The sequence below is a fragment of the Ceratotherium simum genome, chromosome 6 (assembly GCF_057802395.1).
Source record: "Ceratotherium simum simum isolate JZ-2026a chromosome 6, ASM5780239v1, whole genome shotgun sequence".
NCBI lineage: Eukaryota > Metazoa > Chordata > Mammalia > Perissodactyla > Rhinocerotidae > Ceratotherium > Ceratotherium simum.
Window position 1 is genome coordinate 18,494,450 of NC_141905.1, and position 13,180 is coordinate 18,507,629.

At 38.5% G+C, this 13,180-nt stretch overlaps 1 protein-coding gene across 1 annotated transcript in view; it reads left to right on the forward strand.

Moving 5' to 3' along the window:
* PCNX2 (pecanex 2) overlaps positions 1-13,180 on the forward strand; it is a 302,893-nt gene that overhangs the window by 174,365 nt on the left and 115,348 nt on the right. The window lies entirely within an intron of this gene.

Sequence of the window (13,180 nt, forward strand, 5' to 3'; positions counted from 1 at the left end):
TCCGTCTACTGGCATTCTCTCTGCTTGTCTTAGGTAACAAAAATTCAGAACTCTCATACTGTTGTAAGGAAGCCCCATAAGTAATTGTGATCACCCCATCATTGCATGTGCATTTCCTGTTGGAACTCTGGTTGAACAGTGAATTTTCACTTTGGTCCCTTCTGTGTCATTTATCATTTGTTCCTTACTATTACTTCTGTGGTTTCCACATCTTATTCCAGAAACCTGGCCTTTGTCCTTTACCCAGAAACATTTGTTCTCTGTCTGAGTTCTGTTTGATCTTGATAAATTTATCCCATTTTTCTGATGGTTCAAATCATAGGCTTCCATATTCTATTTTCCTCCATTTTGTATAAATTCACATTATCTCACATAATAAATGTAAATTTATATCCTATGATCTTTAAAGCATCCATCAAGTTATTATAAATAATTTTACTATACACAGGGGTAAGAGCTTATTATCAGATGCAAAATATGCTGGGATGAGTTGAATTCCTGACTCTGACATTATTTATATTTTGACATGCTGATATTTATATTCATTTCTGAACCTCAGTTTCTTATAAAATTGAAAATGATGCCAAGCTCACCCAGGTGCTGAGAGGATTGATTACTATAACTATAAAAGAAGTTTTTAAGTAGAATGTGCTTTCCAAATACAAGGCAGAATTTTTAAAGCCATTGTAAGTAGAAAAAGATAATTTTTCTTTTTGAGCACACTGTTTAATATGTGAGGAGCGTGGCCAGTTTCCACACTGAACTGTCCATCTAAGTGTCATCCTGTGAAGTGAGAGACCCCAGGCGAACAAAAGCATGGCCGAGAGCAGAGAGGGGCTGGCTGTAAAAGTCTTGAGATCACTGCTTATAACTGACTCTATATCTGTGATAGGAGCAGTGATTTTCATTTTCTGGGGCACAGGTGGCTTTCCCCCTGAGCTAGCTGCCCGCTGGTCAGCTGAGAGCAGGGCACTGCTGAAAATATGCAACTGGATGCAGGCATCTGGATGAAGATAAAGAAAGGAATTATGCGTAGCTGTTGTTCATTCTTTTTGTCCAGGGGGACACTGAGTGCCATCCGGTGCATAATGAGGAGGGGGGACCTGACGGGACACAGTCTGAAACTAAATTCATATAAACTTAGTGGCTGCACGCACTTGCCTTTCATTGCCATAATCTTTTTGAAACATAAGTTAAAACACTAATAATTTCAGACAGAACCATAGTAGCAGCATTCTTATTTTGTCTAATTGAGGGAGCATTAGCACATGTAATTTGAATATTCTGCTTTTAGGCTGGGGATAATAGCTGAGTCTAAAAGCAAAAAAAAAGCAAAGCAAGTGAGACAAAAGCCAGAAGAATCAGCATACTGTCTAGTGAGTCAGTCCTGACACATCCCAACTCCTGATGCCTGGTCACTCTTGATCTTGAGAGAGCTGACAGCAGTGCCTTTTCTGGAACCAGAAACAAGATCTGATTCCCTGAAAAAAAATATACTCTAAGAAAGAGACAGCGTTTGAGATCTTCCTGGAAAAAAAGCCAATAGAAATTACGGATGGAAGACAGTGGTGCAATGAGGAAGCCCACAGTTAATGTTTCCTGTAAATGTCCTGCCTGCCAGTCCCAACTCATGCTTCCTGTTCATTCTCCTCACTTTAATATATCTTTTAAAAAATGGTCTGTATTAACATATTTCCTAGAGGCTTTCAAGAAACCTCCAATATTGTTTTTGCAGGGAATACTGCTCTTTAGGGTTATTCATTGCACAATATTAAATTTTATTTGTTCAGTAGACTCATCAGAGTCCTGCTTATGACATGTCCTCTCATCTGGCCATTGCAGAATCTCTAAGCCCTTTCCCCAGCCCTGCTTCTATCTTGCTAAATACAGAGTCATTGTTTTCCTTGGCAGCCACCTCACAGAAGGGTTGAATGGTTAATGAAGAGACATGGGAAGGGCATCCAGCTTCCCTTGGAAGAAGGGAGCTGCATGAATATCGGACTCATTATTTTTATAAGTCTGTTGCCCCTAAAACTTGGGGCTTTATACATAGAAAGAAAGGAGAGATGTGATTAGAGAGATGATCTACAGAGTGAGATCAAAGCACCAGGAGGCCAGAGAATGCAATAGATGGCTTCCAGAGGGCCCTGCCTGCATGTTATTTTCTGCCTCCCTGCCTCCTCGAATCCCCCCTGAGGTCTGGAAGATGAATGCTGACTAGTCTCTTCAGTCTGCCAGACCTGGTGAAAAATGGGAAATAATGAGTTCCAGGGCCCGAGCCCAAAGGGAAAGATTTAGTGCACTCCATGCATTGACATGGTGGGTGGGACATTCATAGTGGATGATGTCCTGGGCTCATGTGTGGGGGCCAGAGGGGGAAGAAGGGCCCATGCATATCACATGCTGAGATGTGACACTCCAGTCACACACCCCGTGTGGCTCATGACCTTTAAGAAGTCAGGTCCATGTTTCCTTGATCCCTCATATTCTCAGTCCCTTTCCTCTCTCTCTTCTGCCCATTCTTCTAAGAATTAACTAGCGTAATTGATTTGTACCGTTTCTAGTCTGCCTAGGTCTTTGGGGCACAGTAAGATGTGCTCCAGGTGAAGATATTTGGTTGCAAGGAATATTTGGTTGTGACAGGAACAAAGATGACAAAGGTTCTTTCATGCTCTCACACTGGTCCTGAAAAAGTTCTTAGAAACCATCTTGTCTTGAAATTTTTAGTAATTTTTAGTTGTAGAAGCAGGACTAGAAAAAATCCTGCCGGAGGATAATTCTGCCAGCATTTTCAGAATGCATTAAATATGAAATTCTACAGGGCATTAGTTCAACATGAGGTCTAGCACTTTTACCATTTCGGAAATTTAAATTAATGGGTGAGGTGGTCTTTATATAAAGTTGTATGAATAATCGCACCAGAGTCATGATGCTATGTTGTGGATGTGTGCAATTAGCATTCAAGTTATTTGAAATCAGAGATTCTAAATGACTTTTTTCTTTATTTTCTGTATGCAGGTGGAAAGTCTTGCATTAAAATAGAACTATTTTTTTTGGAAAGCGTGCTTTTACAGAAGTATTTATTTAAAATATTTTGGTCAGCATAGTAGTTGTTTTGCACCATTTTCATCACTTTGCACATATTGACCTGCTTGTTCCTCACAGCAGCTTTGAGGGTGGGTACTCTTCACTGTACAGGTGAGGAAACAGAGGCACAGAAATTAACTTAATTCTCACAGCTTTAAATAGTAGAGCAGATTTAATAGGCTGTACTTTGTGATGCTGCCTCCCCTGCTTGGGGAGTCTGGAAGGAAGGCAGGTAGGGAAGGAGATAGTTACAGTAAAGTATGATAAGGGAGGTGGCCGTGGCAGAGAATTTCAAGAACACATAAAAATGGTACCCAATCCCACCGGGAGAATCAGAAACGATGGTGCTTACTTTGAACTTGGAAGAATGAGGGAGTGATTCAGGCAAGGAAGGCAGGGAAAAGTGAGCTATGCAGAAGAAACTGCATTTACAAAAGCAAAGAAGCAAGAGAGAGTTTGGCATGTTCTGGGAACTGCAAGATATTTGGAAGTGTGAAGACATGGGGAGGAGGGTGGTGAGAGATGAAAGAGGTGATGTCACCAGTCAGATTGCAAAGGGCCGAGCATGCCATGCTTCTGAGTTTGGACTTTATTCTTACATTGGCTGAAGGTTGATAAGCAGAGGAGTAACAGGATCAGAATTGCATTTTAGAACATCTCTTTGAGTAAGTAAAAGATGAGAAAGCATGATGTCTTAGAAATTGGAGAGTATTGTAATAATCCAGGCAACTCATGAGAGCTTGAACTGTGGTGGCAGAAGTGAGGACAAAGAGAAGAGGACAGATTCAAGAGGTATTTAGGAGGTAGAGTCGATAACATTTAGTGACCATTAGGATATTGGGGGAAGTGGACTGTGGGAGGAAGAGCCACATCTGGGAGAGCTTTCCGATCGCATACTCTAGTGACTAGGTGGTGTCGTTAACTAGATTAGGGAAACAAAAGAGAAACACATTTTGGGGAAAAAGAATGTTGGTTTTATATGTGTTGAATTGTGGAATGAGAAGTGATGAGGACCAAAAATAAAGAACAGGATTGTTTCCCATTTAAATATTTTGGTTTACATAAGTAATACATAAATGTGTGCTAATTGTAATAAAATTGGAAAAATACAGAGAAAATCTTCTTTATACACATCTCTCACTCCTTAACTCCTCCTCTAATGATAACTATTGTAAGCATTTCAGAATAATTCCTTCCGTTCCTTTTTTCTGCATATTTCCACACATATACACACACAAATTTAAAATATTAATGGGGAAAAATACATAAATAAATAAAAATTATAAAATATTAATGGGATCATTCTCTGTAGGTTTTTTACTTCCCTTTTTTTTCTTAAAAATGTATCTTAGAGAACTTCCATGACAGTGTGTGTAACATTGCCTCTTCCTTTTGACACCTGCATAGTGTTTCATAGCACATACCATAATTTGACTAGCCATTCCCCAATTGGTAGACATGTAGTTTCTTTTAAATTTTTTTCCTGTGGTAATTGAGATTTCTATGTTCACAAACTCCATAAACCTAAGTGAAACTGGCTTAATAAAAAAAGGAGAATTTAATAGTTCACATAACTGATTGGATGATTCAGAAGCTGAAGTGATGGCATCAAAATTCTGTTTTAATTTCTCCTTCTTGCCCATCTTTTGACTGTCTTTCTGTTAGCTTTGTTCTTAGATTGGCTCTATCCACATGCTGTAGCTATGGTCACCAGCAGTTCTAGATTTATAGCATTCTTACAGCTAATAATCCCAGAAAGAAGAGAAAGCACTTTTCCTGATAGTTTCAGCCGAAGTCCTGGGGGAGAGTCTCCTTGACTCTTTTTGTGTCACGTGTTCATTCGTGAACCAGGTGCAGTGGCCAGAGGGGTGCAGGTCCTCTAGTCAATGAGGCCTGGGTTTCTTGCTCACCCCTTGAGTCTTAACCAGATTACAGGGACTGGGGGTCAGGGAGGGAAGAAAGAGGGCAGACAAGAAGTGTCTGATTCTACTGCATTTGGCTACACAAAGATCATAACTAACATCCTGGTACACGAGTGCTTCAGAAACATAGATTTCTAATGGGAATTTCTGAGTCAACAGGATGTATGTGAAACAGTCTCAATAGAGAATCCTTCCTAAAGACTTATATTGCCTCCCACAAGGATTACCCAGCATTTAAGAAATAGGTAGAGGAAGATGTGACAAAAGAGATTGAGAAGTGACCCACGGAACAAGGCAAAGTGCAGCGTAATGATGAGCAAGAAAGAAAACAGTTTCAAGAAAGAGGGACTAGTGAACAATATCAGAGGCTTCACAGAGATCAAAGCCCAAGACCAAAAGGTGGCCCCTGGATTTAGCAGTGGAGAAGTCACTGGTGAGATCGCTAGCACGTGGGGCTGGCAGGGTTAACGTCAGTTCTTCGAGGTCAGGGACCCTGTGTTATTCCTTTTGTGTATCCTCTGTACCTACTGCAGTGCTCTTGGTACAGTGGGTCCTCAGTGCTTGTTTGTAAATGACCGAGTATATCATTGACCACGGGTCAGTGTATTTAAATGTGGGTATTGTGGGGAACTTTGTAGTATGCAATTCAGTGAAGCTGTCTTTAAGAGAAAACTCCACAGTGACAACCACTTTAGGGCTATTGATACTTTATTGACTTAGAAGAGGTAAAAGGCTTTAGACATGGTATTCTCTTTATGTATAAAAGATTTAATCCACTGCCTTAACCAGGAATAAACATGCTAAATATGTGTGATGTGAAGGGCTAGTGTACAATCTTTACTTAATGCCACCGTCTCTAGATTTATAGTGTAGGACTTGATACTTACTACAAGAAATGCATTCTTAGGCATCTCCAGCCAGGAAATCATGGACAACAAATGTTAACTTCCTCTGGTGCCATTCACTTCAGCATGGCTTCCCTCTGCCTCCTCTGAGTTTCTGGAGGGTAACATGTGCACCCACCTCCATCACAGGGTCGTTATGTGGACTAATTCTTACTATCCTGAAATAAACCCATGGTTATGGCATCTCTACATTCTCTTTTTGCTAAATAATGTTAACTGATGCTCCATTTTCCACTTGCAGTTTATTTTGAGCTCACTTTCCTTCACTGAGTTGAAGAATAGACTTATCAGGTTTATTGATCTTTTTCATGATTCTGGAATCTTCAGTAAGGTCGGCTCACAATCTCACACAGACAAGACTAACTCTCGTAATAACATTAATTCATAAGGCCTGGAGTACTCTTTATACCCTGCAATGTCCTATCTTCAAGGAAATGAAGTCTGCTCTGATAAAACTTGTTAATCATCTGCAACTTTCTGTAGGAATTCTATCTGGATCATACTGGCAGCCTGTCATTTAAAAGCATAGATGAGAAAGAAATGGTGAGAGAGAAAAGGAGAACAGGAATGAATGGGAAGAAGGATCACAGCGCAGTAGAAACATTATACAGTATCCATCTAAATTCGGCAGGTGGTTGTTGGTTAACTGAAAAAATTAAGCAGGAAATAATAATAAATGATACCTACACACCTATCTTTATGATTTTATAATAGCTTAACACTTATACATGAACTCTTGTTACCAGTCTTTTGAAGGAGAGCAGAGCCTTTTCTTTGGGTAGGAATCTACTGAATTAAGACTATGTGCTCTTACTGCATGAACCATGACCGTAATGTGTTTTCTAGGATGTTCAGTTTCTGTTTCTGTTTTTTAAGTTCTACTTGAAGTGAGAAGTTCAAGTTACTTGTGAAGCAGTCTGAGAGCAGTTCACATTTTCTTTGTTCTCAAATCTCTTCTCATTCATACCCAAGTCCATGGCAATATTTTTAGAAACTTGTCTTCAAGTCATTAGCACTAAACTTTGTTGTGATAGAAGCAACTTTCATTTGCACTCATATTGCATCAGTTTGTATATTTGGTTGAAGTAGAAAATCATTATAATGACAAGTGAAACTGATATAAACAGTTTTGGCAACAAGCATAACCACCTCTTGTTAAGCATAACCACCATTCAATGCAAGTGGTAGAATCGATCAAGAGTGTACAAGTGAACTAAAAAATAACCTAGTGGCCTTGAGTATTCATTGGGACTCATCAATAATTTTTACAGAGCAAATATAATGTCAACTAATCTGAAAGTTAATTAGGTGGATTTTTAAAAGAAAATTTCTACTCTAGTAAGATAAATAGGGGAGAGTTACATTTGCTTTGATGCTGAGTTATCGGTGTTCTGGGAGGTACTAAGTCCAAACAGAAGTAAGGAGAGTTGAAGTATCTCATTATACAGCATAGGGAATTAGATTCAATTACTGACTACTAGGTGTGCTGTCTAAGGAACTGAGATGCTTCAGCAGAAATGCCCTCTTAGAGCATTTCTAGTGGGGCAGATGGGATAGTTACAGACAGCAAAGACTTAAGTTACCTCATCAGGCACTCTAAAATTCTGATTGCTTTCTCAGCTCCTTATTCAGAGATCAACCTTTGAGAATATGAAGAGCATCTACTCAGTTTTTGCCACCTCTGCTGCTGCCATTTTGGTTCTAGCATCATCATCTCTCACCTGAGTTACTGCATTAGCCTTCTCAAAGGCCTGTCTGTTTCTACCCTCACTACCCTACAGCCTATTCTTAACAAAGTGGCCAGGGAAGTTTTTTTTTTTTTTTTTTAAGTAAACTTATTTTGGAATAATTTTAGATTTATAGAGAAGATGTGAATATAGTACAGAGTTCCCAACACCCTATACTCAGTTTTCCCTATTATTAACATTTTACACTAGTATAGTGCATTTGTCACAATTAATAAACTAAAATTGACCTTTTATTATTAACTAAATTCCGTACATAATTCACATTTCCTTAGTTTTTCTATAATGTTCTTTTTCTCTTCGAGGATTCCACCCAGGAGACTGCATTGCATTTAGTTGTCATGTCTCCTTAGGCTCCTCTTGGCCATGATAGTTCTCATATATTTTCCTTGGCCATGATAGTTCTCATATATTTTCCTTGTTTTTGACAATCTTGACAGTTTTAAGGAGCACTGGTTAGGTGTATTGTAGGATGTCCTTCTATCAGAATTTGTCGGATATTTTTCTCATGATAAGACTAGAGTTACGAGTTTCTGGGAGGAAGACCACAGAGGTAAAGTGCCATTCTCATCACATCATATCAAGGATTAATGCTAGCAACATGACTTGTCACTGTTGATGTTGGCCTTGATCACCTGGCTTAGGTAGTATTTGTCAAGTTTTTCCACTGTAAAGTTACCTTTTTGTCCATCTTTCCATATTGTATTCTTTGGAAGAAAGTCACTATGTGGAGCCTACATTTCTTGGGAAGTTATGTTCCACCTCCTTGAGGGGAAAGTGTCCACATAAATTATTTGATTTATTTTGAAAATAATTTAATTCTTCTGCATGGGAGATTTGTCACATCTATCTATCTATCTATCTATCTATCTATCTATCTATCTATCTATGTCAGTATGGACTCATGGATTTTTATTGTATACTTTGGGTAATAAAAATTACTTTACTCCTGTGTTGCTCTTCTGTCTATTTGAAGCTCTTTCAGTTGGCTCATGTGTCCCTTTGATATAACCCCATCATTGTGTGTGTGTGTTTTAGCACTTTCTTACTTTCTGACACTGTAAGATGCTCTAGGCTTGTCTTGTGTATTTCTTAGCCAACTTAGCATTGGCCATTTCTCCAAGGAGCCCTGCTTCCTTTTATTAGATGGTGATATTTAGAAACCAAAATCTGGACTCTAGGAGTGCTTGTTGATACTTGAGTGTCATTACTTTCAGGCCCTCTTAGCTGACAGACGAAGGAAATATATGTGTATATACATAGGTTTAAACACATATATAGAAATATTTTTATATGTAATCATCTGCATGTATATTAAGCTAAACATAAATTCTTACTGATATCTCCAAGTCTAATCCATTACCACATGAATGATTCCAGCCAGTTCTTGCTTACTAGAACTTCCCACTCCATCAGTGAGAAACCTGACTTCCACCATCTGTCATCCATTTACTTAACCATTCAATTTTGGTATACTTCTGTTGTGGTTTCATAATTGTTAACCCATGCCCCATGGGAAACAACTTTATCAACTAGAGTACAGTGCTTATTTGCAGTGCAGTTATTTTTTTTTCTTTAGTCTTATAGATTCCACTCATTTTCAAAGTTACTTGAGTCGGCATTTTTTTCTTCACCTCCCTTAGTGAGATTGTTTCATACATTTATAATATGTTAGATTGTTTTGTCACAGTCTGCATTCCATCTTGGGATCCTCCAACTTCCTAGATGATATTTTAAAAATTTGCATACATTAAGTTTTTTGTGTTATAAAGTTCTATGGATTTTAATAAATGCATAGTGTCATGCATACATCATTAGAATATCTTACAGAATAGTTTCATTGCCCTAAAAAATCCCCTGTGCTTCATCTGTTCAATTTTCCCTCCTCTCCCCAAAATCCTGGCAACCATTAATCTGTTTACCACTACTTTAGTTTTGCCTTTTTTAGCATGTCATATAATTAGAATCATACTTATGTAGCCTTTGCAGACTGGTTTCTTTCACTTAGCAAAATGCATTTATGATTTATCCATGTCTTTGCATGGCTTTGGCTTAATAGCTCATTCCTTTTATTGCTGAATAGTATTCCGTTGTGTAGATGTTTATACATTTACCTATTGAAGGAAATTTTAGTTGTTTCCAGTTTTGGGTGATTATGAATAAAGCTACTGTGAACATTTGTGTGCAGGTTTTTGTGTGGACATAATTTTCAAATAAGTTGGATAAATACATGATTGCTGAATTGTGTTTAGCTTTGTAAGAAACTTCCAAATTGTCTTTCAGAGTGCTCTATACTGTTCTACATTCTGGCTAGCAATGAGTGAGAGTTCCTATTGTTCTACACCTCACCAGCAATTTATACTGTCAGTTTTTGGGACTGTAGCAGTTTCTAATAGGTATTTATAATGCTATCTCATTTTCATTTTCATTTCCCTAATGACAAATGATGTTGAACTTCTTTTTCATATTTTTATTTGCCAACTGTACATCTTTGTCAAAGTTTCCAGATATTTTACCCATTTTTTAGTTGGGTTGTTTTGTTTTCTTATTGTTGAGTTTTAAGAGTTTTTTGTATATTGTGGATACAAGTCTTTTATTAGATATGTGTTTTCTAGTCTTGTCTTTTCATTCTTTTAATAGTGTGGATTTTTAGATCTTCTGTGGTGTTTGGCTGGAGTAGAGAGGTTATTTACTAAATTTTTCTGTCTTGCTAGGCTGCCTTTTTCCTGGATCTTTGGTTAGAGAAAGCAGGATTTGTTTTTTTTGTCCATGACTTTTGCCATTTCTGGGTTGCTGGCTTGTTCAGATCTCAGTCCAGGATATACGTGGTAAAAAGAAAATCCAGGGAACTCACTGTTATTTCTTTCCCTAGATCCCAGGGTCCCTAGCTGGTCTCTTCTCTCATTCTCTCCAACTTTCAGAGTCTTCTTAGGTTTATTTTATAAATCATGTTTAGGGTTTTCAGTAGTACTTAATAGGAGGAATATGGAAAAGTATGTCTACTTCATCTTCCCCAAAGTGGAAGCCTACGATATACATTTTAAGCTAATCTAAATCCATTATCAAACAACACTGTATTGCTTCATTTCTAACTCAGGTACCTTATAACACAGTAGTTCCAATTTTTCCTTCCTGTCCCTTGTGACACTGCTGTCATTTATTTCATTTATCCATATGTTCAAATCGCGCAATACATTGTTCCTATAATTCCTTTAAACACAAGGTTATATTTTATATCAATTGAAAATAAGAATAATAAAATATTTTGTTTTATCTTCAGTTATTCTTTTCTGATGCTCTTTATATAGATTCAAGTTTCTGACCTGTATTATTTTCCTTCTGCATGAAGAACATCTTTTAACATTTTTTACAGGGAAGGTCAGCTGGTAATGAATTTCCTCAGTTTTTGTTTGTCTAAAAAAACTGTAAGTCTTTATTTTTCCTTCAATTTTGGAGGATAATTTTGTTGGCTATAGAGCCCTAGGTTGGTGGGGGTTTTTTCTGTTGACACTTTAAATATTTTATTCCACTCTCTCCTTGCTTGCATGGTTTCTAATGAGAAGCCTGCTCCAATTGTTATCTTTTTTCTTCTACATATAAGGTGTTTTTTCTTTCTGGCTTTCTTTTAAGATTTTCCCTTTTTTGGTTTTTTCAAATTTGAATATGGTGTGTCTAGGAATGTGTGTGTGTGCACGCGCGTGCACGCGTTCAGTCTTGCTTGGTGTTCTTTGAGTTTTCTGGATTTGTGTTTTGGTGTCCGACATTAATTTCGCAAGCTCTCACTTACTGTTACTTCAACTACTTCTTCTGCTCCATTCTCTCTTTCTTCTTCCTCTGGTATTACAATTACACATATGTTACAGCTTTTGATATTTTCCCACAGTTCTTGGATGCTCTGTTTTTGTTTGGATGTTTTTTCTTTGCGTTTCAGTTAGGGAAATCTCTATTGACATGTTTTCAAACTCACTGGTTCCTTCCTTGACTATTTCAGGTCTACTGATGAGCCCATTAAAGGCATTCCTCATTTCTGTTATAGTGTTTTTAATTTCTAGGATTTCGTTTTGATACTTTCTTAGAATTTCCATTTCTTTCTTTGCATTACCTATCTGTTTTTGCAACTTGTCTACTTTTTCCATTAGGGATCTCAACATATTAATCATAGTTGTTTTTAAGTTCTGTCTGATAATTCCAACATCTGTGTCATATCTGCATCTGGTTCTGATGCTTGCTTTGCCTCTTCAGACTGTTTTTTCCTGCCTTTCAGCATGCTCTTAATTTTTTGTTAAAAGCTGGACATACTGTATCAGATAATAGGAACCGACATAAATAGGCCTTTAGTGTGAGGATTTCTGTTCTTCTGATTAGGAGTTGGACTGTGTTTAATGTTTGCTGTAGCGGTAAGTCCTAGAGGCTTAAGATTTTTCTGGCGTCCTTATTTTTCTCTCCTTTTGACTTTTGGCTTCCCTAAAAACTCCTCCTCAGAGAGAGTTTGTGTCTTGTAGTTCTTTTAGCTGTAATCTAGGGTTACTATTCTGGATCCTTGTTGGTGTGCTGCTAAGGTATAGGGGTGGGGGAAGAGTCTATTCTCTTATCTTCTAATCAAATCTCAGTCTTTTATTGGGCCTGTGTCTCAGGGCTGTGACCTTCATAAGTATTTCCCCCCATGTACTCTACTCCCTTCCCTGCTGTGGCATTCTCAATCTGTTTCCTTGAAGCCCTGGCCTTGTTGACTATGGTTTTTCGCCTTAGGTGAGATAAGCTGGAATGGAAGGAATTCCCTTCTCCTAACTGGTATAAGGCTCAGGAAAGGCCCTTTACCCTTCAGGGTGGGCCATTGCATTTCACAGTGGTTAGTCTTCCTTCCCCGTGCCAGACCCTGAGGGGATCTTTCTTGGCTCTTCACCATGAGAAGTACTGAGATTTCTGAAAGCAAAACCCATCAAAGTGTGGAGGACCCCTAAGACTGAGGTGCCTAGGAGTTTCTTATCTCATGCTAGTCCACACTCAGCCTCCAGCAATTTGTCAAAATCACCATTTGTGTCTTCCTTCAGTTCATGGTTCCAGAAGCTTCTGCCCCAGGGAAGCAGGTCTTGCTGACTGTTTGGACTCCCCTGTCTCTCCATATTCCAGAGTGGCAGCTTTCCCTGTGATATCAGTTGTCTGAGGGGTTAAGAAGAGTCACTGATTTTCAGTTTGTCCAGCTTTTTCTTGTTGTAAAAACGGGAGTGACGGCTTCTCATTTCTTTTCATGTGGGAGCTGAAACTGGAAGTCCCTCAAATTTTTCTTTTAAAACACACACCAGATCTTGTCCCCACTCAGAACCCTGAAATGGCTCCCCATTTCATACAGAGTAAAAGCCAAATCCCTTACACTGGCCCACAGACCAACACCAGCTGGTTCCCCATTACTCCTCTGACCCCCTCTCCAGTTCTCCCCCTTGCTCAATCCAGCTGTCCTTGCAATTCCTCCACTGTGGAGGCATGCTCTCACTTTAGATCCCTTCCTCTAGCGTTGCCTCTG